The 25,076-nt window shown below is 40.1% G+C and overlaps 1 protein-coding gene across 6 annotated transcripts in view; it reads right to left on the reverse strand.

Moving 5' to 3' along the window:
• LOC144893616 (uncharacterized) overlaps positions 1 to 24,304 on the reverse strand; it is an 87,707-nt gene extending 63,403 nt beyond the window's left edge. The window contains exons 1-2 of one of the 6 annotated variants that reach the window (XM_078784356.1): positions 24,187 to 24,249; positions 22,558 to 22,604 (exon numbers count right to left, since the gene is read on the reverse strand). The gene's annotated coding sequence lies outside the window, so the exon portion shown is untranslated. Of the gene's footprint in view, positions 1 to 22,557; positions 22,605 to 24,136 lie in introns of all 6 variants that reach the window. The other 5 variants (XM_078784357.1, XM_078784358.1, XM_078784352.1 and 2 more) reach the window with 5 other exon arrangements.
• Between the last annotated feature and the right edge of the window lie 772 nt (positions 24,305 to 25,076).

Here is a 25,076-nt window from a genome sequence, read left to right on the forward strand (position 1 = left end):
AGGGTGAAGTAATTAGAGGATAGTAACAAGGAGATTAGAGGATGGTGAAGTAATTAGAGGATAGTAACAAGGATATTAGAGTATGGTGAAGTAATTAGAGGATAGTAACAAGGAGATTAGAGGATGGTGAAGTAATTAGAGGATAGCAACAAGGAGATTAGAGGATGGTGAAGTAACTAGAGGACAGTAACAAGGAGATTAGAGGATGGCGAAGTAATTAGAAGACAGTAACAAGGAGATTACAGGATGGTGAAGTAATTTGAGGATAGTAACAAGGAGATTAGAAGATTGTGAAGTAATTCGAGGACAGTAACAAGGATATTAGAGGATGGTGAAGTAATTAGAGGATAGTAACAAGGAGATTAGAGGATGGTGAAGTAATTAGAGGATAGTACCAAGGAGATTAGAGGATGGTGAAGTAATTCGAGGACAGTAACAAGGAGATTAGAGGACGGTGAAGTAATTATAGGACAGTAACAAGGAGATTAGAGGATGGTGAAGTAATTAGAGGACAGTAACAAGGAGATTAGAGAATGGTGAAGTAATAAGAGAATAGTAACAAGGAGATTAGAGGATGGTGAAGTAATTAGAGGATAGTAACAAGGAGATTAGAGGACGGTGAAGTAATTATAGGATCGTAACAAGGAGATTAGAGGACGGTGAAGTAATTACAGGATAGTAACAAGGAGATTAGAGGATGGTGAAGTAATTAGAGGATAGCAACAAGGAGATTAGAGGATGGTGAAGTAATTAGAGGACAGTAACAAGGAGATTAGAGGATGGTGAAGTAATTAGAGGATAGTAACAAGGAGATTAGAGGACGGTGAAGTAATTAGAGGATAGTAACAAGGAGATTAGAGGATGGTGAAGTAATTAGAGGATAGTAACAAGGAGATTACAGGAAGGTGAAGTAATTAGAAGACAGTAACAAGGATATTAGAGGATGGTGAAGTAATTAGAGGATAGTAACAAGGAGATTAGAGGATGGTGAAGTAATTCGAGGATAGTAACAAGGAGATTAGAGGATGGTGAAGTAATTAGAGGATAGTAACAAGGAGATTAGGGGATGGTGAAGTAATTAGAGGACAGTAACAAGGAGATTAGAGGATGGTGAAGTAATTTGAGGATAGTAACAAGGAGATTAGAGGATGGTGAAGTAATTCGAGGATAGTAACAAGGATATTAGAGGATGGTGAAGTAATTAGAGGATAGTAACAAGGAGATTAGGGGATGGTGAAGTAATTAGAGGACAGTATCAAGGAGATTCGAGGATGGTGAAGTAATTCGAGGATAGTAACAAGGAGATTAGAGGATGGTGAAATAATTAGAAGACAGGAACAAGGAGATTAGAGCATGGTGAAGTAATTAGAAGACAGTAACAAGGAGATTACAGGATGGTGAAGTAATTCGAGGATAGTAACAAGGATATTAGAGGATGGTGAAGTAATTAGAGGACAGTGACTAGGATATTAGAGGATGGTGAAGTAATTAGAGGACAGTAACAAGGATATTAGAGGATGGTGAAGTAATTTGAGGACAGTAACAAGGAGATTAGAGGATGGTGAAATAATTAGAGGACAGTAACAAGGAGATTAGAGGATGGTGAAGTAATTAGAGGACAGTAACAAGGATATTAGAGGATGGTGAAGTAATTAGAGGACAGTAACAAGGATATTAGAGGATGGTGAAGTAAATAGAGGATAGTATCAAGGAGATTAGAGGATGGTGAAGTAATTAGAGGACAGTAACAAGGATATTAGAGGATGGTGAAGTAATTAGAGGACAGTAACAAGGAGATTAGAGGAGGGTGAAGTAATTAGAGGACAGTAACAAGGATATTAGAGGATGGTGAAGTAATTAGAGGATAGTATCAAGGAGATTAGAGGATGGTGAAGTAATTAGAGGACAGTAACAAGGAGATTAGAGGATGGTGAAGTAATTAGAGGACAGTGACAAGGATATTAGAGGATGGTGAAGTAATTAGAGGACAGTAACAAGGATATTAGAGGATGGTGAAGTAATTAGAGGATAGTATCAAGGAGATTAGAGGATGGTGAAGTAATTAGAGGACAGTAACAAGGATATTAGAGGATGGTGAAGTAATTAGAGGACAGTAACAAGGAGATTAGAGGAGGGTGAAGTAATTAGAGGATTATAACAAGGAGATTAGAGGATGGTGAAGTAATTAGAGGATAGTTACAAGGATATTAGGGGAGGGTGAAGTAATTAGAGGATAGTAACAAGGATATTAGAGGATGGTGAAGTAATTAGAGGATAGTAACAAGGAGATTAGAGGATGGTGAAGTAATTAGAGGACAGTAACAAGGATATTAAAGGATGGTGAAGTAATTAGAAGACAGTAACAAGGATATTAGCGGATGGTGAATTAATTAGAAGACATTAACAAGGATATTAGAGGATGGTGAAGTAATTAGAGGACAGTAGCAAGGATATTAGAGGATGTTGAAGTAATTAGAGGACAGTAACAAGGAGATTAGAGGATGGTGGAGTAATTAGAGGACAGTAACAAGGATATTAGAGGATGGTGAAGTAATTAGAAGACAGTAACACGGAGATTAGAGTATGGTGAAGTAATTAGAGGATTATATCAAGGAGATTAGAGGATGGTGAAGTAATTAGAGGATAGTACCAAGGAGATTAGAGGATGGTGAATTAATTTTTTTTTTTTTTTTTTTTTTGTATACAAGATCGAGGCTCGTGAAAGAGCGAAAGAGTGAAAGAGAGTAATTAGAGGACAGTAACAAGGAGATTAGAGGATGGTGAAGTAATTAGAAGACAGTAACAAGGAGATTAGAGGATGGTGAAGTAATTAGAGGATAGTAACAAGGATATTAGAGGATGGTGAAGTAATTCGAGGACAGTAACAAGGATATTAGAGTATGGTGAAGTAATTGGAGGACAGTAAAAAGGAGATTAGAGGATGGTGAAGTAATTAGAAGACAGTAACAATGAGATTAGAGGATGGTGAAGTAATTAGAGGACAGTAAGAATGATATTAGAGGATGGTGAAGTAATTAGAGGACAGTCACCATGATATTAGAGGATGGTGAAGTAATTAGAAGACAGTAACAAGGAGATTAGAGTATGGTGAAGTAATTAGAGGATAGTAACAAGGAGATTAGAGGATGGTGAAGTAATTAGAGGATAGTAACAAGGAGATTAGAGGATGGTGAAGTAATTAGAAGACAGCAACAAGGAGATTAGAGGATGGTGAAGTAATTAGAAGACAGTAACAAGGAGATTAGAGGATGGTGAAGTAATTAGAAGACAGTAACAAGGAGATTAGAGGATGGTGAAGTAATTAGAGGACAGTAACAAGGATATTAGAGGATGGTGAAGTAATTCAAGGACAGTAACAAGGATATTAGAGTATGGTGAAGTAATTGGAGGACAGTAACAAGGATATTAGAGGATGGTGAAGTAATTCGAGGACAGTAACAAGGATATTAGAGTATGGTGAAGTAATTAGAGGGCAGTAACAAGGAGATTAGAGGATGGTGAGTTAATTAGAGGATAGTAACAAGGAGATTAGAGGATGGTGAAGTAATTAGAAGACAGTAACAAGGAGATTAGAGGATGGTGAAGTAATTAGAAGACAGTAACAAGGAGATTAGAGGATGGTGAAGTAATTAGAGGATAGTAACATGGATATTAGAGGATGGTGAAGTAATTCGAGGACAGTAACAAGGATATTAGAGTATGGTGAAGTAATTGGAGGACAGTAAAAAGGAGATTAGAGGATGGTGAAGTAATTAGAAGACAGTAACATGGATATTAGAGGATGGTGAAGTAATGAGAGGATAGTAACAAGGATATTAGAGGATGGTGAAGTAATGAGAGGATAGTAACAAGGATATTAGGGGAGGGTGAAGTAATTCGAGGATAGTAACAAGGATATTAGGGGATGGTGAAGTAATTAGAGGATAGTAACAAGGAGATTAGAGGATGGTGAAGTAGTTAGAGGATAATAACAAGGAGATTAGAGAACGGTGAAGTAATTAGAGGATAGTAACAAGGATATTGGAGTATGGTGAAGTAATTAGAGGATAGTAACAAGGATATTAGGGGAGGGTGAAGTAATTAGAGGATAGTAACAAGGATATTAGAGGATGGTGAAGTAATGAGAGGATAGTAACAAGGATATTAGGGGAGGGTGAAGTAATTAGAGGATAGTAACAAGGAGATTAGAGGATGGTGAAGTAATTAGAGGATAGTAACAAGGAGATTAGAGGATGGTGAAGTAATTAGAGGATAGCAACAAGGAGATTAGAGGATGGTGAAGTAACTAGAGGACAGTAACAAGGAGATTAGAGGATGGTGAAGTAATTAGAAGACAGTAACAAGGAGATTACAGGATGGTGAAGTAATTTGAGGATAGTAACAAGGAGATTAGAAGATTGTGAAGTAATTCGAGGACAGTAACAAGGATATTAGAGGATGGTGAAGTAATTAGAGGATAGTAACAAGGAGATTAGAGGATGGTGAAGTAATTTGAGGAAAGTAACAAGGAGATTAGAGGACGGTGAAGTAATTAGAGGACAGTAACAAGGAGATTAGAGGATGGTGAAGTAATTAGAGGACAGTAACAAGGAGATTAGAGAATGGTGAAGTAATAAGAGAATAGTAACAAGGAGATTAGAGGATGGTGAAGTAATTAGAGGATAGTAACAAGGAGATTAGAGGACGGTGAAGTAATTAGAGGATCGTAACAAGGAGATTAGAGGACGGTGAAGTAATTAGAGGATAGTAACAAGGAGATTAGAGAATGGTGAAGTAATTCGAGGATAGTAACAAGGAGATTACAGGAAGGTGAAGTAATTAGAAGACAGTAACAAGGATATTAGAGGATGGTGAAGTAATTAGAGGATAGTAACAAGGAGATTAGAGGATGGTGAAGTAATTTGAGGATAGTAACAAGGAGATTAGAGGATGGTGAAGTAATTAGAGGATAGTAACAAGGAGATTAGGGGATGGTGAAGTAATTAGAGGACAGTAACAAGGAGATTAGAGGATGGTGAAGTAATTGGAGGACAGTAAAAATGAGATTAGAGGATGGTGAAGTAATTAGAGGACAGTAAGAATGATATTAGAGGATGGTGAAGTAATTAGAGGACAGTCACCATGATATTAGAGGATGGTGAAGTAATTAGAAGACAGTAACAAGGAGATTAGAGTATGGTGAAGTAATTAGAGGATAGTAACAAGGAGATTAGAGGATGGTGAAGTAATTAGAGGATAGTAACAAGGAGATTAGAGGATGGTGAAGTAATTAGAAGACAGCAACAAGGAGATTAGAGGATGGTGAAGTAATTAGAAGACAGTAACAAGGAGATTAGAGGATGGTGAAGTAATTAGAGGATAGTAACAAGGATATTAGAGGATGGTGAAGTAATTCGAGGACAGTAACAAGGATATTAGAGTTTGGTGAAGTAATTGGAGGACAGTAAAAAGGAGATTAGAGGATGGTGAAGTAATTAGAAGACAGTAACAATGAGATTAGAGGATGGTGAAGTAATTAGAGGACAGTAAGAATGATATTAGAGGATGGTGAAGTAATTAGAGGACAGTCACCATGATATTAGAGGATGGTGAAGTAATTAGAAGACAGTAACAAGGAGATTAGAGTATGGTGAAGTAATTAGAGGATAGTAACAAGGAGATTAGAGGATGGTGAAGTAATTAGAGGATAGTAACAAGGAGATTAGAGGATGGTGAAGTAATTAGAAGACAGCAACAAGGAGATTAGAGGATGGTGAAGTAATTAGAAGACAGTAACAAGGAGATTAGAGGATGGTGAAGTAATTAGAAGACAGTAACAAGGAGATTAGAGGATGGTGAAGTAATTAGAGGACAGTAACAAGGATATTAGAGGATGGTGAAGTAATTCGAGGACAGTAACAAGGATATTAGAGTATGGTGAAGTAATTGGAGGACAGTAACAAGGATATTAGAGGATGGTGAAGTAATTCGAGGACAGTAACAAGGATATTAGAGTATGGTGAAGTAATTAGAGGGTAGTAACAAGGATATTAGAGGATGGTGAAGTAATTAGAAGACAGTAACAAGGAGATTAGAGGATGGTGAAGTAATTAGAAGACAGTAACAAGGATATTAGAGGATGATGAAGTAATTAGAAGACAGTAACAAGGATATTAGAGGATGGTGAAGTAATTAGAAGACAGTAACAAGGAGATTAGAGGATGGTGAAGTAATTAGAAGACAGTAACAAGGAGATTAGAGGATGGTGAAGTAATTAGAGGACAGTAACAAGGATATTAGAGGATGGTGAAGTAATTAGAGGACAGTAGCAAGGATATTAGAGGATGGTGAAGTAATAAGAGGATAGTAACAAGGAGATTAGAGGATGGTGAAGTAATTAGAGGATAGTTACAAGGATATTAGGGGAGGGTGAAGTAATTAGAGGATAGTAACAAAGAGATTAGAGGATGGTGAAGTAATTAGAGGATAGTAACAAGGAGATTAGAGGATGGTGAAGTAATTAGAGGACAGTAACAAGGATATTAAAGGATGGTGAAGTAATTAGAAGACATTAACAAGGATATTAGTGGATGGTGAAGTAATTAGAAGACATTAACAAGGATATTAGAGGATGGTGAAGTAATTAGAGGACAGTAACAAGGAGATTAGAGGATGGTGAAGTAATTAGAGGACAGTAACAAGGAGATTAGAGGATGGTGAAGTAATTAGAGGACAGTAACAAGGATATTAGAGGATGGTGAAGTAATTAGAAGACAGTAACAAGGAGATTAGAGTATGGTGAAGTAATTAGAGGATTATATCAAGGAGATGAGAGGATGGTGAAGTAATTAGAGGATAGTAACAAGGAGATTAGAGGATGGTGAGTTAATTAGAGGATAGTAACAAGGAGATTAGAGGATGTTGAAGTAATTAGAAGACAGTAACAAGGAGATTAGAGGATGGTGAAGTAATTAGAAGACAGTAACAAGGAGATTAGAGGATGGTGAAGTAATTCGAGGACAGTAACAAGGATATTAGAGTATGGTGAAGTAATTGGAGGACAGTAAAAAGGAGATTAGATGATGGTGAAGTAATTAGAAGACAGTAACAATGAGATTAGAGGATGGTGAAGTAATTAGAGGACAGTAAGAATGATATTAGAGGATGGTGAAGTAATTAGAGGACAGTCACCATGATATTAGAGGATGGTGAAGTAATTAGAAGACAGTAACAAGGAGATTAGAGTATGGTGAAGTAATTCGAGGATAGTAACAAGGAGATTAGAGGATGGTGAAGTAATTAGAAGACAGTAACAAGGAGATTAGAGGATGGTGAAGTAATTAGAGGATAGTAACAAGGACATTAGAGGATGGTGAAGTAATTAGAAGACAGCAACAAGGAGATTAGAGGATGGTGAAGTAATTAGAGGACAGTAACAAGGATATTAGAGGATGGTGAAGTAATTGGAGGACAGTAACAAGGATATTAGAGGATGGTGAAGTAATTCGAGGACAGTAACAAGGATATTAGAGTATGGTGAAGTAATTAGAGGGCAGTAACAAGGATATTAGAGGATGGTGAAGTAATTAGAAGACAGTAACAAGGAGATTAGAGGATGGTGAAGTAATTAGAAGACAGTAACAAGGATATTAGAGGATGGTGAAGTAATTAGAAGACAGTAACAAGGATATTAGAGGATGGTGAAGTAATTAGAAGACAGTAACAAGGAGATTAGAGGATGGTGAAGTAATTAGAAGACAGTAACAAGGAGATTAGAGGATGGTGAAGTAATTAGAGGACAGTAACAAGGATATTAGAGGATGGTGAAGTAATTCGAGGACAGTAACAAGGATATTAGAGTATGGTGAAGTAATTAGAGGGCAGTAACAATGATATTAGAGGATGGTGAAGTAATTAGAAGACAGCAACAAGGAGATTAGAGGATGGTGAAGTAATTCGAGGATAGTACCAAGGAGATTAGAGGATGGTGAAGTAATTAGAAGACAGTAACAAGGAGATTAGAGGATGGTGAAGTAATTGGAGGACAGTAACAAGGATATAAGAGGATGGTGAAGCAATTAGAGGACAGTAACAATGATATTAGAGGATGGTGAAGTAATTAGAAGACAGTAACAAGGAGATTAGAGTATGGTGAAGTAATTGGAGGACAGTAACAAGGATATTAGAGGATGGTGAAGTAATTAGAAGACAGTAACAAGGAGGTTAGAGGATGGTGAAGTAATTAGAGGATAGTAACAAGGAGATTAGAGGATGGTGAAGAAATTAGAAGACAGTAACAAGGAGATTAGAGGATGGTGAAGTAATTAGAAGACAGTAACAAGGAGATTAGAGGATGGTGAAGTAATTAGAGGACAGTAACAAGGATATTAGAGGATGGTGAAGTAATTCGAGGATAGTAACAAGGAGATTAGAGGATGGTGAAGTAATTAGAGGACAGTAACAAGGAGATTAGAGGATGGTGAAGTAATTAGAGGACAGTAACAAGGAGATTAGAGGATGGTGAAGTAATTAGAGGACAGTAACAAGGATATTAGAGGATGGTGAAGTAATTCGAGGATAGTAACAAGGAGATTAGAGGATGGTGAAGTAATTAGAGGACAGTAACAAGGAGATTAGAGGATGGTGAAGTAGTTCGAGGATAGTAACAAGGAGATTAGAGGATGGTGAAGTAATTCGAGGACAGTAACAAGGATATTAGAGGATGGTGAAGTAATTCGAGGACAGTAACAAGGAGATTAGAGGATGGTGAATAATTTGAGGACAGTAACAAGGATATTAGAGGATGGTGAAGTAATTCGAGGATAGTATCAAGGAGATTCGAGGATGGTGAATAATTTGAGGACAGTAACAAGGATTTTAGAGGATGGTGAAGTAATTAGAAGACAGTAACAAGGATATTAGAGGATGGTGAAGTAATTAGAGGATTGTAACAAGGAGATTAGAGGATGGTGAAGTAATTAGAAGACAGTAACAAGGACATTAGAGGATGGTGAAGTAATTAGATGATTGTAACAAGGAGATTAGAGGATGGTGACGTAATTAAAAGACAGTAACAAGGAGATTAGAGGATGGTGAAGTAATTAGAGGATAGTACCAAGGAGATTAGAGGATGGTGAAGTAATTCTAGGATAGTAACAAGGAGATTAGAGGATGGTGAAGTAATTCTAGGATAGTAACAAGGACATTAGAGGATGGTGAAGTAATTAGACGATTGTAACAAGGAGATTAGAGGATGGTGAAGTAATTAGAAGACAGTAACAAGGAGATTAGAGGATGGTGAAGTAATTAGAGGATAGTAACAAGGATATTAGGGGATGGTGAAGTAATTAGAAGACAGTAACACGGAGATTAGAGGATGGTGAAGTAATTAGAGGATAGTAACAAGGAGATTAGAGGATGGTGAAGTAATTAGAGGATAGTAACAAGGAGATAAGAGGATGGTGAAGTAATTAGAGGACAGTAACAAGGAGATTAGAGGACGGTGAAGTAATTAGACAGTAACAAGGAGATTAGAGGATGGTGAAGTAATTAGAAGACAGTAACAAGGAGATTAGAGGATGGTGAAGTAATAAGAGGACAGTAACAAGGAGATTGGAGGATGGTGAAGTAAGAAGAGGACAGTAACAATGAGATTAGAGGATGGTGAAGTAATAAGACGACAGTAACAATGAGAGTAGAGGATGGTGAAGTAATTAGAGGACACTAACAAGGAGATTACAGGACGGTGAAGTAATTAGAGGATAGTAACAAGGAGATTAGAGGACGGTGAAGTAATTAGAGGATAGTAACAAGGATATTAGAGGATGGTGAAGTAATTAGAGGACAGTAACAAGGAGATTAGAGGATGGTGAAGTAATTAGAGGATAGTAACAAGGATATTAGGGGAGGGTGAAGTAATTAGAGGATAGTAACAAGGATATTAGAGGATGGTGAAGTAATGAGAGGATAGTAACAAGGATATTAGGGGAGGGTGAAGTAATTAGAGGATAGTAACAAGGAGATTAGAGGATGGTGAAGTAATTAGAGGACAGTAACAAGGAGATTAGAGGATGGTAAAGTAATTAGAAGACAGAAACAAGGAGATTACAGGATGGTGAAGTAATTCGAGGATAGTAACAAGGATATTAGAGGATGGTGAAGTAATTAGAGGACAGTAACAAGGAGATTAGAGGATGGTGAAGTAATTCGAGGATAGTACCAAGGAGATTAGAGGATGGTGAAGTAATTCGAGGACAGTAACAAGGAGATTAGAGGACGGTGAAGTAATTAGAGGACAGTAACAAGGAGATTAGAGGATGGTGAAGTAATTAGAGGACAGTAACAAGGAGATTAGAGGATGGTGAAGTAATAAGAGGATAGTAACAAGGAGATTAGAGGATGGTGAAGTAATTAGAGGATAGTAACAAGGAGATTAGAAGATGGTGAAGTAATAAGAGGATAGTAACAAGGAGATTAGAGGATGGTGAAGTAATAAGAGGATCGTAACAAGGAGATTAGAGGATGGTGAAGTAATTAGAGGATAGCAACAAGGAGATTAGAGGACGGTGAAGTAATTAGAGGACAGTAACAAGGAGATTAGAGGACGGTGAAGTAATTAGAGGATAGCAACAAGGAGATTAGAGGACGGTGAAGTAATTAGAAGACAGTAACAAGGATATTAGAGGATGGTGAAGTAATTAGAGGATAGTAACAAGGAGATTAGATGACGGTGAAGTAATTAGAGGATAGTAACAAGGAGATTAGAAGATGGTGAAGTAATTAGAGGATAGCAACAAGGAGATTAGAGGACTGTGAAGTAATTAGAGGACAGTAACAAGGAGATTAGAGGACGGTGAAGTAATTAGAGGACAGTAACAAGGAGATTAGAGGACGGTGAAGTAATTAGAGGATAGTAACAAGGAGATTAGAGGACGGTGAAGTAATTAGAGGATAGTAACAAGGAGATTAGAGGATGGTGAAGTAATTAGAAGACAGTAACAAGGATATTAGAGGATGGTGAAGTAATTAGAGGATAGTAACAAGGAGATTAGAGGATGGTGAAGTAATTCGAGGATAGTAACAAGGAGATTAGAGGATGGTGAAGTAATTAGAGGATAGTAACAAGGAGATTAGGGGATGGTGAAGTAATTAGAGGACAGTAACAAGGAGATTAGAGGATGGTGAAGTAATTTGAGGATAGTAACAAGGAGATTAGAGGATGGTGAAGTAATTCGAGGATAGTAACAAGGATATTAGAGGATGGTGAAGTAATTAGAAGACAGGAACAAGGAGATTAGAGCATGGTGAAGTAAGTAGAAGACAGTAACAAGGAGATTAGAGGACGGTGAAGTAATTAGAAGACAGTAACAAGGAGATTCGAGGATGGTGAAGTAATTTGAGGATAGTAACAAGGAGATTAGAGGATGGTGAAGTAATTAGAAGACAGTAACAAGGAGATTAGAGGATGGTGAAGTAATTAGAGGATAGTAACAAGGAGATTAGAGGATGGTGAAGTAATTAGAAGACAGTAACAAGGATATTAGAGTATGGTGAAGTAATTAGAGGACAGTAACAAGGATATAAGAGGATGGTGAAGTAATTAGAGGACAGTATCAAGGATATTAGAGGATGGTGAAGTAATTAGAGGACAGTAACAAGGATATAAGAGGATGGTGAAGTAATTAGAGGACAGTATCAAGGATATTAGAGGATGGTGAAGTAATTAGAGGACAGTAACAAGGATATTAGAGGATGGTGAAGTAATTAGAAGACAGTAACAAGGAGATTAGAGGATGGTGAAGTAATTCGAGGACAGTAACAAGGAGATTAGAGGACGGTGAAGTAATTAGAGGACAGTAACAAGGAGATTAGAGGATGGTGAAGTAATTAGAGGACAGTAACAAGGAGATTAGAGGATGGTGAAGTAATAAGAGGATAGTAACAAGGAGATTAGAGGATGGTGAAGTAATTAGAGGATAGTAACAAGGAGATTAGAAGATGGTGAAGTAATAAGAGGATAGTAACAAGGAGATTAGAGGATGGTGAAGTAATAAGAGGATCGTAACAAGGAGATTAGAGGATGGTGAAGTAATTAGAGGATAGCAACAAGGAGATTAGAGGACGGTGAAGTAATTAGAGGACAGTAACAAGGAGATTAGAGGACGGTGAAGTAATTAGAGGATAGCAACAAGGAGATTAGAGGACGGTGAAGTAATTAGAAGACAGTAACAAGGATATTAGAGGATGGTGAAGTAATTAGAGGATAGTAACAAGGAGATTAGATGACGGTGAAGTAATTAGAGGATAGTAACAAGGAGATTAGAAGATGGTGAAGTAATTAGAGGATAGCAACAAGGAGATTAGAGGACTGTGAAGTAATTAGAGGACAGTAACAAGGAGATTAGAGGACGGTGAAGTAATTAGAGGATAGCAACAAGGAGATTAGAGGATGGTGAAGTAATTAGAGGACAGTAACAAGGAGATTAGAGGACGGTGAAGTAATTAGAGGATAGTAACAAGGAGATTAGAGGACGGTGAAGTAATTAGAGGATAGTAACAAGGAGATTAGAGGATGGTGAAGTAATTAGAAGACAGTAACAAGGATATTAGAGGATGGTGAAGTAATTAGAGGATAGTAACAAGGAGATTAGAGGATGGTGAAGTAATTCGAGGATAGTAACAAGGAGATTAGAGGATGGTGAAGTAATTAGAGGATAGTAACAAGGAGATTAGGGGATGGTGAAGTAATTAGAGGACAGTAACAAGGAGATTAGAGGATGGTGAAGTAATTTGAGGATAGTAACAAGGAGATTAGAGGATGGTGAAGTAATTCGAGGATAGTAACAAGGATATTAGAGGATGGTGAAGTAATTAGAAGACAGGAACAAGGAGATTAGAGCATGGTGAAGTAAGTAGAAGACAGTAACAAGGAGATTAGAGGACGGTGAAGTAATTAGAAGACAGTAACAAGGAGATTCGAGGATGGTGAAGTAATTTGAGGATAGTAACAAGGAGATTAGAGGATGGTGAAGTAATTAGAGGATAGTAACAAGGAGATTAGAGGATGGTGAAGTAATTAGAAGACAGTAACAAGGATATTAGAGTATGGTGAAGTAATTAGAGGACAGTAACAAGGATATAAGAGGATGGTGAAGTAATTAGAGGACAGTATCAAGGATATTAGAGGATGGTGAAGTAATTAGAGGACAGTAACAAGGATATAAGAGGATGGTGAAGTAATTAGAGGACAGTATCAAGGATATTAGAGGATGGTGAAGTAATTAGAGGACAGTAACAAGGATATTAGAGGATGGTGAAGTAATTAGAAGACAGTAACAAGGAGATTAGAAGACAGTGGAATAATTCTGAGTTATGTGCTCAGATGGAAATGCCACACAGGCTAACACAGTAACATATTTTTAACCGAGGTTGTACGCCAGCTTGAGTCTAGACATACAAGGTGATAGGTCAGTAAGATACAGACCAATGTCTCATTTTGGACCCCAATTATAACATGGCATTGAGGCTTTTTTAATTTTTGCAATGAGCTTCTATATCATTCCAAGCGATAACATTAAATGACAACACAATGGGTGGAAAAAAATATGACAGTATTCCTTGTGAAAAATAAATCTCCCTGAAATCGGAGGTCTTTCAATTCCCCAAAGACAGAGCAATTGATTATATTATAAGTAATAAAAACATTTTTTTAATGTAAAGGGATGTCGGAATATTACTCCAATAAGTATGGAGACAAGGTGGGGATGATCACAAGAAATGATGATGTGAAACCATCCCTACATATTTATTTGAACGATGGTTGTCCCGAGAAAAGACAAAGCTATATCGAATGTGCGCATACGCACACACACACATGGATGCACACACTAACAGTGTCTTTTTGAAATTGGCAGTCATCTTGAAATTGGTTTCCGTCAATTTCGAGCAGAACAGCTTGTCCGATTAAATCCATTTTTGCAGTGTGTGTTGGGGTTGAGTAGAGGAAGGTTCATGGGCGCGCTGCGATTTTCAATATGGCCGCCACGGCAGCCATCTTTAAATTGGTTTACGTCAATTTCAAGCAGAACGGCTTGTCCGATTAAATCCATTTTTGCAGTGTGTGTTGGGGATGAGTAGAGGAAGGTTCCTTTCGAAAATGGGCACGCTGCGATTTTCAATATGGCCGCCACGGCAGCCATCTTGAAATTGGTTTACGTCAATTTCAAGCAGAACGGCTTGTCCGATTAAATCCATTTTTGCAGTGTGTGTTGGGGATGAGTAGAGGAAGGTTCCTTTCGAAAATGGGCACGCTGCGATTTTCAATATGGCCGCCACGGCAGCCATCTTGAAATTGGTTTCCACCATGCATGGGCTGAGGGGTTACACCTGCCTTGCGGTGCTATTTATTGTAGATATACTTGTATATAGATGTTCTACTACAAATTTACAAATTTTGTAGTACAAACTTTATAGACATGCTCACCAGTGGCGTACTGAGGGTGTCTGGTGCTGGGGGGGGGGGGGGGGGGAAACCTAATTTTGTGCCCCCCCTCCACCCCCGCCTCCTCCTCCCTGCTTCCACTTCTCTCCCCCAAATGTCCAACCCCAATCGCCATAGGGCATAGACATAGGGAAACTAGGATCTTTACATTAAAATATCTATTAAGGCTGTTCAACAAGTTCAGGCTGTTCTTTATGATGCTAGATGCCCACGTGATGTGCTGATGTAGCGAATTTGTCGCTGAGAAACCATGACTCGAGAAGGTTCTGGATCATGTGGTTCGCTTTTACCTTGACACCATGACTGGAGAAGGTTCGTGATCACATGCGTCCCATGTGGAGCACTGGTACCTCACTATTATTTTATTTTCATAAATACAACACTGAAGAACAAAGGATTTCCCGAGGCATGACATTATTTGATGTCACATTGCCACGCATAGTACAACGACACCGAGACAAATGTGTCGAGTAGGGTGAATTGGTCTGTTGACTAATCCGGGCATTCCGTGACAGTTGCAGACGACATGGGAGCGATTGCTTGTCCCACGGCCATGAAAGATCAAATCGCAAACTGCCCCTTTTGTTGAGAGATGGTGATTCAACTCTTTCCCAAATGTATTCCTTTACACCAGGAGCAAACCACTTTTGTCTATGTCTAAGATGACCACTTGGCTCTTGCCAAAACTGAGACCATGCAGGTTCAAGTGTGTATATACAACAGAGTTCAAAGCCTCTTCATTAGCTGGACGACGATGTTGGTTCATACGGGCCATAAGAGTTTGCGGAGTTTCACCTGTGTCGGTCTCAGTACATGATGGGCCTCCACATCTGATGCCATACACCAGGTCGTGTTTCCTATCCTTCTGGATCTTGCCCTTCACCTGAAAGAACTGTCTGCGTGGAATTCAGTGTGGTTTATCTGATGTAGCAATGCCAAACTTGGAGAAGAATCCACTCACTTTCTCAGACAGCCCAGCCACATACGGAATGGTCGGTCATTCGTGTCATGTTTTCTTGATCCATGTCCTGTTGTTGCTCACCGGACGTGACGTTTTTCCTTTCAAAAAAGACCAACCGGGGTAACCACACTTACTGAGAGTACTCCTGCCGTTCTCCTTCTCGAATGATTTCCCCTCGTGTGTGGTCGGAATAGTGTCTGCCCGATGGAAAAGAGTGTGAATGACCGATAATTTATGGATCAATGGGTGGTGTGAATCAAACTGCAAATAATGGTTGGTACATATGGATTTCCTGTAAACCCAAAAATCCACGCGGACATCGCCATTCACGTGAACCCTGCAATCAATAAAGACAAACTGATCATAGGTGTATGATTATTGTGTGAACTGGATGTCCTCGTCCACACGGTTCAGGTAATTAAAGTCTTGCTGTTCACTTCTTTCTAACTACAAGCGGTGTCATCTACAGTGCATTCAGAAAGTATTCAGACCCCTTCAATTTTTTCACATTTTGTTATGTTGCAGCCTAGCCTTATGCTTTCATCCGCAGCTCAATGGAATACTGTTCTCCCCTATGGGCCGGTGCTCCTGCCTCACACCTAGCTCGGCTTTACGCTGTTGAAACCAAAACATTCAGAATTATTGGAATCTCCCGCGATGAAGCTATCTCTGAGGGCCTTTCACTCACTCACCGCAGGCAGGTAGGTGGTCTTTCTGTCTTCTCCCGACTCCTCTCCGGCCTTGCTCCCCCAGCTCTCTCTGTGCTCTGTCCCCCAAATATTCCTACAGGTCGCACAAGATCTGCCAGCAACCCTCTGATGGTTAAACTGCCGAAATCTCGGCTCTCTGCTCACCTTCACTCTTTCATTCCTCTTTTCTCCCGCCTCTGGAACAAACTCCCTCACTCCCTTCAATCCCACTCCTCCCTCCAGGTCTTTAAAACAGCTGTTCACCACCATCTCTTATCTTCCCCCATCCAAAACCTTGATCTTTTCTACCCCCGCTAATTCACCCCAGATCCACCTTGTTTGAAATTCCAACTTCTTTCCTGGAAGTCCTGGCAGTGTCCATATGTTTTATACCTCTCCCACCGCCCCCCCCCCCTTCCCATGCCCCCACCCCCCAAAGCCCTTTCCCTCTCACAGATCTCTCGATGTCTCCATGTCTCTCGGTCCCTGCTCTCAAATGTTGTGTTTGTGTCCTTCCCCCTCTCTCCCCATCTTGTCTACCGCTCCCGATGTTATATGTTTTATGTGTCGGTTTGTCTTTCTGTGTGATTAATGTTCGCTCTTTCACGAGCCTCGATCTTGTATACAACAACAACAAAAAAAAAAAAAACGTTTAAATTCATTTTTCCCCTCATCAATCTACACTCAATACCCCATAATGACAAAGAGAAAACAGGGTTTTAGAAAGTTTTGCAAATTTATTAAAAATAAAAAACTGAAATATCACAATGACATAATGAATTCAGACCCTTAAGGGTGTAGTACTGGTGAAAAATTGAGAAAACTACATAGGTACCTTTGAGAGGCCTTTACACAAAAACAAAGTCAAGTTAATATCTAATTTTCAGTTTTTCTTGAAAGATATAATCTTGGCTTTAACTCAGACCAGTTTCAACGCTTCTTTGTCATATTACATGCATATAATTTGCATAAATTAGACCGTCAATAAAAAACAAGGAAAAACAAAGAACACATTTCTACTTCTATCTTCTATGTCACCTATCATTCTTTTCACACAAAACTTGGTACATGTATTATACATGTGTTACTCTACTACCTGATGAGAGGATTTTGTGAAATTATGTCAAATGTTCACTAATTAGCTAATTATGCCAATTACCAGATAAAACTTGGTTGTCCTTCAATAAATCCACAATGGCTACTCCTATAAACAAAAGCCTTCATCATTTTACAGGAAGTGATATTCTGAATATCCTGTCCAAATTTCAGCCCAAAAGAATGATGCATTTCCCAAGTTATAACAAATTTCATGCAAAATATTATATTGAATTGAAATTTGCATTTTTCAATAATTAGGGGTACTTCTATGACCTCTAATAGCATGATTCTTGTTTATAAGACTATAAGGAAACTGTTCAGCTAAAAAATATATAAAAAATAAAAAAAATCACCTGTTCACCAGTACTACACCCTTAACTCAGTACTTAGTTGAAGCACCTTTGGCAGCGATTTACAGCCTCGAGTCTTCTTGGGTATGACGCGACAAGCTTTGCACACCTGGATTTGGGGATTTTCTGCCATTCTTCTCTGCAGATCCTCTCAAGCTCTGTCAGGTTGGATGGGGACCGTCGGTGGACAGCCATTTTCATGTCTCTCCAGAGATGTTCGATTGGGTTCAAGTCAGGGCTCTGGCTGGGCCACTCAAGGACCTTCACAGAGGTGTCCCTAAGCCACTCCTGCGTTGTCTTGGCTGTGTGCACCGGGTCATTGTCCTGTTGGAAGGTGAACCTTCGGCCCAGTCTGAAGTCCTGAGCGCTCTGTTTCAGGTTTTCATTAAGGATATCTCTGTACTTTGCTCCGTTCGTTGTTCCCTCAACCCTGAGCAGTCCCCCAGTCCCTGCTGCTGAAAAACACCCCCACAGCATGACGCTGCCACCACCATGCTTCACCGTTGGGATGGTACTGGGCAGGTGATGAGCGGTGCCTGGTTTCCTCCAGACATGATGCTTAGAATTGAGGCCAAGCAGTTCAATCTTGGTTTCATCAGACCACAGAATCTTGTTTCTCACAGTCTGAGAGTCCTTTAGGTGCTCTTTTGCAAACTCCAAGCGGGCTTTCATGTGTCTTTCACTGAGGAGAGGCTTCCGTCTGGCCACTTTGCCATAAAGCCCAGATCGGTGGAGTGTTGCAGTGATGGTTGTCCTTCTGGAAGTTTCTCCCATCTCCACACAGGATCTCTGGAGCTCAGCCAGAGTGACCATCGGGTTCTTGGTCACCTCTCTTACCAAGGCCCTTCTCCCCGATTGCTCAGTTTGGCCGGGCGGCCAGCTCATGGAAGAGTCCTGGTTGTTCCAAACTTCTTCCATTTAAGAATTATGGAGGCCACTGGGCTCTAGGGAACCTTCAATGCAGCAGAAATTTTTTTGTAAGCTTCCCCAGATCTGTGCCTCGACACAATCCTGTCTCTGAGCTCTGCAGGCAGTTCCTTCGACCTCATTGCTTGGTTTTTGCTCTGATATGCATTGTCAGCTGTGAGACCTTATATGGAAAGGTGTGTGCCTTTCAAATCATGTCCAACCAATTGAATTTACAACAGGTGGACTCCAATGAAGGTGTAGAAACATCTCAAAGATGATCAAGAGAAATGGGAGGCACCTGAGCTAAATTTCAAATGTCATAGCAAAGGGTATGAATATTTATGTAAATGTGATATTTCAGTTTTTTCTTTTTAATAAATTTGCAAAACTTTCTAAAATCCTGTTTTCTCTTTGTCATTATCGGGTATTGAGTGTAGATTGATGAGGGAAAAAATGAATTTAAACGATTTCAGCATAAGGCTGCAACATAAAATGTGAAAAAAGTGAAGGGGTCTGAATACTTTCTGAATGCACTGTACATACCTCAACCATAACCTAGTTTTGGAACCACGGTCATTTTCCAGCACAACACTTTCAAACTTTTCCATATACAAATGAACAACAACTGGTGAGATGGTGCAGTCCATAGCACAACCATGTAGTTGTCTGAAAAACTGGTTTCTGTACGTGAAATAGGTCGAGTCCAAGCATAGAGACACCAGATCCACAATCTGATCCACATGGAGGTTCGTACATTCCTTCAGAGTTCTGTCCTTATCAAGGCATTCACGAACTACAGCCACAGCATCCGTTGTCGGGATGGAGGAGAAAAGAGCACTGACATCATGAAAAACAATGGACTCATCCTCCTCCACAATAAGATTTTTGGTCTTCAAAACAAAATCTTCAGTATTACACACATGAATGAAGATCAGACAAACCAACCATGGGGCCAATTATCCTTCCGACAAAGCAGTGTGGACTCTTGCACATGTAATTTGGCTGAATTTGATGCACGAAAGGTTCCAGTTGTCTATCGGCTTCACCGACAGGAAAATCCTTTTTTTTTTTCAATTTTACCGAAATACTTTTTTTATTTCAAATATTCTCCCCTTCTCTCACTGGTGTTGCCCCATTATGAATGAATGAATCCTTCGTTAATTCAAATATGTGTTGTGCACACTGGGCAATAAGGGTGTCCCAGTCCCACAGCACAACATTTAATTGTCATATAAACCCGTACACACGAAATTGGGAATCGGTACAATCAAGACACCATTGAAATTGACCTATGCTTCAGCAATCACTTCAGCAATCACTTCAGCAATTAACTATGCAAAGACTTGAGTACCACACGGATGCCTCCTCGTTTGGAGGTGATGTGTTGGTATAATTTATGCACATGACGTCAGCGTCATGTCATAGGGTTAGTGTGCTTCTTTGGTTAAATTTAATATTTTTGACTGCAAACCTCCTAGCTGTTGTGAGCAGGACAGAGACAATGTGTCAGCGTGGCAGGTGAAACTTGTTGCTAACAGGTTGTGCAGCAATTGCTGGGGTGAGACTCAATGTGTGCCTTGTTTCCTAGTCAAGTTAGGGGGTTCAATCTGTATGTATGTATATATATATATATATATATATATATATATATATATATATATATATATATATATATATATATATATATATATATATATATATGTATATGTATATATATATATATATATATATATATGTATATATATATATATATATATATATATATGTATATATATATGTATATATATATATATGTATATATATATGTATATATATATATGTATATATATATATACAGACACAGACTTGGCATTTAATATGGAATATTTTTTTGTGGGGGTGAACTTACTTTTCAAGATGACTTAGAACCAAAAGTTCATTGGAATTATGTTGAAATTATTCTAGATTTTGTTAATGTGACCATTAAAAGAAACAACAACCACATTTGACATTTTGAAGCAAATAAATTGATCCTTGAAAGTGATGTAAACTGATATCGAACTCAATTCATGGACAGTACGGTGTTAAACTTCTGTGCGTTTTCCAGAAGTATCTCTTTATTTTGCACATTAGCCAATAAAATTTTCAACAAAAACAAAAGCTAAATTACGACTGGGATTACGGACAGTAAAATTACAGTTCAGTACTTCGTGTAACCCCCACGAGCATTCAGGAGAGCACGTACACGTTGAGGCATGCTGTTCACGAGATTTGCCAAGGTTTGGACAGGAATCGCTTGCCATGCAGTTAAAATAGCCTGCTGCAATTCACGCACAGAGGTCGGCTGCTGGTCCAAGTTGTCGATTTGACGCGTTAATTCTGCCCACAAGTTCTCTATCGGATTCATATCCGGGGACATGGCAGGCCACTCCATATGCTCTACACCACGGTCAGCAAGAAAGTGTTGGATCATGCGAGCACGATGAGGCCGTGCATTGTCATCTTGGAAGACAAAGTTTCCTCGAAAGGCTGCACGAACAAATGGAAGCAATGTTTCTTCCAGAATGACCCTGTGCTTGAACTGGTTCAGGTTTCCATTCAGAACAACCAGTTCAGTTTTGCCCCCTGCATTAAAAGCAGCCCAAACGGTCACCCCACCACCTCCAGCTTGGACTCTTGGCACTATACAATCTTCGTTGTAGGCTTCATGCACTTGTCTGCGCACTCGGACGCGGCCATCTTGACGATAGACCAGAAATCTAGACTCGTCACTGAAGATCACGTGATTCCAGTGTCCTGGCTGCCATTGACGGTGCTCTCTGGCCCACTGCAATCGGCGCTGGCGGTGTTGTCTGGTCAGACGTGGCTTTCTCAGGGGACGCCTGGCACGATAGCCTGCTTGAACCAGTCGTCGGTTGACTAGCCTTCTGGATACAGGCACATTTGTCAGTTGCTGCCACTCAGCCCGAAGCCGATTAGCTGACTTGGTATGGCCATTGCGGACTAACCGGTGCAGCTGGTGATCATCCCTCCTTGTAGTTCTGCGGGGACGTCCTGGCCTCGGTATTGGAGTAGGGACACCCCTCTGAGCATTTCGTTTCAGGATCTTTGACACCTGACCTTGAGTGATGCCATACTGCCAAGCAATAGCACGCTGTTTCATGCCGGAATTTCGTAAAGCCACCACTAAATGACAAACAGCATTGTCGAGTTGACGGACCATCTCCAGGGAAAGTGGCAATAACTTTTATAGACGTGCAGCAGTTGTTTTCCACTAATACAGAACACAACAACCCTTATATACCCGATTGTGAAGCCAATCGTCCAATGGTCCTGTCCGTACATTTTGTCACGCCACCTGTGATATAATCCTGCTATTGACTTCTTGCTGTGACAGACAATCAGTGACATGGTTCTTTTAACAAAGAAATCATCGAAGCGTAAAAGAAACTCACCAGATTGATATACCAAGTTCAGAAATTAAACCCAAGTCAAGAAGAAAAAAAATTCCATATTAAATGCCAAGTCTGTATATATATAATATATATATATATATATTATATATATATTGTAAATGATAGCACACTGAGCAGTAAAATAATTAAAAATTCTTTATTAATAGCCTGACGTTTCAAGAACAAACTAGTTCTCTTCCTCAGAGGCGTTGAGTGTGGTGTTAAGCATTAAGTTCCGTTGGGGACGGTTCACGTGATGGATTGGTCCAAGTCCTTGCCAATCACAGGGCTTCCCTGCATTCAAATGACTGCCGTTTTTGATGTTGTAATTGATTGTGTAGTGCAAGTCGGTGTAAGACGTTGTAATCGGGTGGCTCAGAGAGCCCTCACCAAGAGGCCAATGGCAACCCAGGCCAGCCACCCTAACCGTAAAGCCAACACCAATCTTAGGGGAGTCATCAATCAAAATATACATAAGTTTGTACAATGTAATTAGCTACCCGTAGTATATGAATGCAGTTCACATGAAACATGAGAAATACTTGGTCAACTTATTTAAAATGCAGAAGGCGCTGGCCAGACGGAAACCACACACAAGCAACATATGGAGTGTAACCTGGTGTCAAGGAACCTCCAAGAAGACCAGACCACTTCCGACCTTCACTTCAGGTAGGAATGATGAATATAGTAGAAGCAGCCGATAGGAGAGGGGGGGGGGGCGGGGGGGAGGAGGGGGAGAGTTTTATTATTGTCCTTATTCAAATGTGCAATTTAAAATACCTTTTGCTGTGTAATTCATAACCCTCTCCCACCTGGAGTGGAGCTACATGATACACATTTACATAGTGAATTCGCCTTCCCCTCTTTCCCCCAACCCTCCCAGAGCACCACTAAAGATTTAAAAAAAAAACCCATGCACGAATTGGGGTCATTGTTGATCCGATGTAGCAAATCTGGATGTAATCGGGTAGAACTGTAGGAGTATCGTCACACTTCAAGTGCATATGTGTGCATCTGTGTGTGCGTCTGTATGTGCGTCTGTGTGTGCATGTGTATGTGTGCGTGTGCGTGTGTGTGCGTGTGTGTGTGTGTGTGTGTGTGCATGTGTGTATGTGTATGTGTGTATGTGTATGTATGTATGTGTATGTATGTGTGTATGTGTGTGTGCATGTGTGTATGTGTGTGTATGTGTGTGCATGTGTGTGTATGCATGTGTGTGTATGCATGTGTGTGTGTGCACGTGTGTGTATGCATGTGTGTGTATGCATGTGTGTGTATGCATGTGTGTGTGCATGTGTGTGCATGTGTGTGTATGCATGTGTGTGTATGCATGTGTGTGTATGCATGTGTGTGTGCATGTGTGTGTGTGCATGTGTGTATGGATGTGTGTGTGTGCATGTGTGTGTGTGCATGTGTGTGTGTGCATGTGTGTGTGTGTGCATGTGTGTATACATGTGTTTGTGTGCATGTGTGCGTGCATGTGTGTGTGCATGCGTGTGTGTGCATGCGTGTGTGTGCATGCGTGTGTGTGTGTGCATGTGTGTGTGTGCATGTGTGTGTGTGTGTGTGTGTGTGCGTGTGTGTGTGCGTGTGTGTGTGTGCATGTGTGTGTGTGCATGTGTGTGCTTCCCAATGTTTTCATCGCAAAGAATGAGCAGATTGTTGACTCTTGTGCAAGACCCATATAAATGCAAATGTCAAAGAAAGGTCGTGAAGGCATACACAGACATGCGGTGGGACGGACAGGAATAGTGGCTATAGGGTCTATAATAGTATGTGATGTGTATGTGTGTGTATGTATATGTGTGCGTGGTATGTGTGTATATGCGTATGTATATGTGTGTGCGTGTGTGTGCATATGTGCATATGTATGCATGTACATGCGTGTGTGTGTCTTTGAACGGACAGCTGCCTCAATCCCCCACGCGTTTCATCGCTGTGCTCGTGGTTGCGAGTCTGTCTCTCCACAATTTAAATCATCAAATTCATGCTCAAGACAGACAAGCCAGAATATGTTATACAATATGCAATAAGACATTACCGACAGACACCGACCCTTGTCGATAAAAACACAAGCGACATGCAGGAGAGGAAGAAAAAGAAGAATCAAGATCGGTGAATAAGAAACCCTCAAAACGTGTATGAGAGAAAAAACAAAAGAGAAAAACGAGGAGGGATGAATATTCTGAACATACAATCGATAAGGGAGAAACGCGGGAGCCGGAGCTGCACCTGGTCTTGGTACCTTGTTCAGTGTTCGCTTCACGACGTCTCCAGGACTGTAACTTACTCTCCCCTCCCCTATTTTATTTTATTTTATTACATCTTCCCTCGCTCGGCTGTGACACGTCACGCGGGTCGCCGCAAAATCCGGAGCGGATTTCCAACGGAGACTGGAGCAAAGCCCGGACAGGAGTCCTTTCTCCACATCCTAATGAAAAATGCAATTTGACCACAATCTGTTTCTCAATTGCAGCTGTAAGTAAAAAAAATATTTAAAGGCTTGTTTGAAGCAAGTAGGCCGACGACGGAATTGCTTTGTATATGGCATATAAAGCATCAACGACAATATACATTATATTGTATATTGTCAACGACAATATACTCTCCCCTCTGGGCTGGTGCTCCTGCCTCACACCCAGCTCGTCTTCACGCTGTTCAAACCAAAGCGTTCAGAATCATTGGAATCTCCCACGATTAAGCTAACTCCAAGGGCCTTTCACTTACTCACCACAGGCAGGTTGGTGGTCTTTCCGTCTTCTACTGACTCCTCTCTGGCCTTGCCCCCCCCCCCCCCAGCTCTCTCTGGGCTCTGTCCCCCAAATATTCCAACAGGTCGCACAAGATCTGCCTGCAACCCTCTTATGGTTAAACTGCCAAAATCAAGACACTCTGCTCACCTTCACTCCTTCATTCCTCTTTTCTCCCGCTTCTGGAACAAACTGCCTCACTCTCTTCAATCCCACTCCTCCCTCCAGGTCTTTAAAACAGCTGTTCACCACCATCTCTTATCTTCCCCCATCCAAAACCTTGATCTTTTCTACCCCCGCTAATTCACCCCAAATCCACTTTTTTGAAATACCAACTTCTTTCCTGCAAATCTTTGGTGTCCTTGTATTTTATACTTCTCCCACC

Source organism: Myxine glutinosa, chromosome 9 (assembly GCF_964187855.1).
Source record: "Myxine glutinosa chromosome 9, kmMyxGlut1.1, whole genome shotgun sequence".
NCBI lineage: Eukaryota > Metazoa > Chordata > Myxini > Myxiniformes > Myxinidae > Myxine > Myxine glutinosa.